Source organism: Mastomys coucha, unplaced genomic scaffold (genome assembly GCF_008632895.1).
Source record: "Mastomys coucha isolate ucsf_1 unplaced genomic scaffold, UCSF_Mcou_1 pScaffold18, whole genome shotgun sequence".
NCBI classification, from domain to species: Eukaryota; Metazoa; Chordata; class Mammalia; order Rodentia; family Muridae; genus Mastomys; species Mastomys coucha.
In genome coordinates this window covers 56,083,577-56,085,562 of record NW_022196900.1, presented here as the reverse complement: position 1 = coordinate 56,085,562, position 1,986 = coordinate 56,083,577, and the positions used below count along the sequence as shown (strand labels likewise).

The following is a 1,986-nucleotide window of genomic DNA, read 5'->3' as shown; positions in this document are numbered from 1 at the left end:
AATAAACTGCTGGAGAAGAGCCCGAGAGTGTGTTGTGTCATTCTTGCTGGTCGAGGGTGGTCGCGACAGTCCACTATTCTGAAAGCCATGGTTCAGGAGGCTGCTCCTGTAAGCTCTGCGGTCCTGTGATCATTTGTTCTCTAACCACCTATAAGAAATGCCATAAAAAGTCAAAGAACAGAAGAGAAGCGAGGCTGAGTGCTTATTTCCCTGCTCCCTCCCCTAGGGATTGGTTATTAGATGTTAACTAAAGACCTCAGATCTCATCCCCTGTCAATCAGTTCTCTTCACATAAATCTCTATTGCCAGATGTTGGTGGGTCAGACTCCCTACAACTGGAGTTACAGACAGTCGTGAGTCATTGTAAAGGTGCTGGGAACTGAACATGGGTTCTCTGCAAGAGCAGCAAGCATCCTTAGCCATTGATCCATCTTCTCTCCAGCCCACGTAAGGCATATTTTAAAGAAAGTAACTGTGCAAATATCTTCCTAAAGCAAGATTGGCAGAAGTAAATATTTCTTTAGACCATTATTTCTACAAGGTAAGCATTCATTATGATAGTTTTATTCTAAATACCTAGAATGAGTTCTGGATTCTGTTAGGTACTTAAATATTTGTTTAGCTGAGTATATGCAGTTATTTCAGCATATGGCAGCTGGACCATGAGTTCAAAGCTACCCTTGGCTAGATAACTAAGTTTTCCACTTCATACAAGTCTGTTTAACAGTGAATCCTGTCACCTGGAGGAAAATAGGTAGATCTGGAGATGCTTGAATTCAGCAAACTCAGGCAGGCCTAGAAAGGCAAACACTGCACATTTTCTCTCTTCTGCATATGCTGGACCTAAAAGAAGTCAAGAAGGAGCTTAGTGGTTAAGAGGACTTAAAATTTTTCCTGAGGACCCAAATTTGATTCCCAGTATCAATGTGAAGTAGGTAAAAACCACCTTTTACAGAAGCCCCAAGTACTGAATGCTCTCTCCACCTGCACATGTATATGTACACATGTACACATTCACATAAACAATAAATAATAAATCTTGATTAAAAAATAAGACTTGAGAAAATAGGGAAAACTTTTGGGGAAGAAGAGTGGATCCAGTTGGGAGAGAAAATAGGACAACAGAAGAGGAATGGGTGAATAAAATATTCAAGTATATAATATACACAAATGAAAATGTGATATTAAAATCATTATTTCAAGTAACAAATATATGACAAGATAAATATTTATTAGGTGAACTATTTCTAAAGATTAGTTTGGTACAGTTTTTATGAAGCAAAATTGTTCACATTTTAAAAATTATTAACGTATATCAATTATGATAATTGAGGGATTTCATTATGATATATTTTTATCTAATTCACATTGATCTCACTCATTGTTTATTACCTTTGGCTGTCCCCTCGTCCCTTACCACTGGTCTCTCAAATAGTTCTCAATTCTAAGGACTATTTTCTTGAAGAATTAGTTTTCTTTTATGTGTATGACTGTTTTCCTTGCATGTATGTCTAGTGCTTGCAAGACCAGAAGGGGTCACCAGACTCCCTAGAACTGGAGTTACAGATAATCATGAGTAGCTATGTGGATACTGGAAACCCAATCTGTATCCTCAGGAAGAGCAACAAATGTTCTTAACTTAATCCATCATCTCTCCAGCCCATCTAGCGAGCATTTTAAGAGAAGAATTCTAAACTTATCTTCCTGAAGCAGGGTTGGCAGAAATACATGGGTTTTGTTTCAGAGGCCTCCCTCCTCAGATCCTGAAAGGACCCTATGTAAATGAAGATCCCAAAAGTAAAGCTGCTCTAATTTTAACATGTTTCCTTTTAAATCTTAAATCAAAGCTTCAAGGAGTCTGTCTCTTGTATGCTCAGAAATGTAAAGAAAACAGCATCCTACAATATAAAGCAGCAACTTTGTGGAGAAAGAGGAACATTACTTCATTGCTGGAGGGATTGCAAACTGGTACAACCACTCTGGAAA

General features: G+C 38.0%; 1 long non-coding RNA gene across 1 annotated transcript in view; it reads right to left on the bottom strand.

Moving 5' to 3' along the window:
* Window positions 1–26: 26 nt before the first annotated feature.
* Window positions 27–1,986, bottom strand: part of LOC116095447 — a 30,310-nt gene continuing 28,350 nt past the window's right edge. The window contains exons 3-4 of the long non-coding RNA XR_004120596.1: window positions 741–843; window positions 27–148 (exon numbers count right to left, since the gene is read on the bottom strand). This is a non-coding gene — a long non-coding RNA (uncharacterized LOC116095447). The remainder of the gene's footprint in view (window positions 149–740; window positions 844–1,986) is intronic.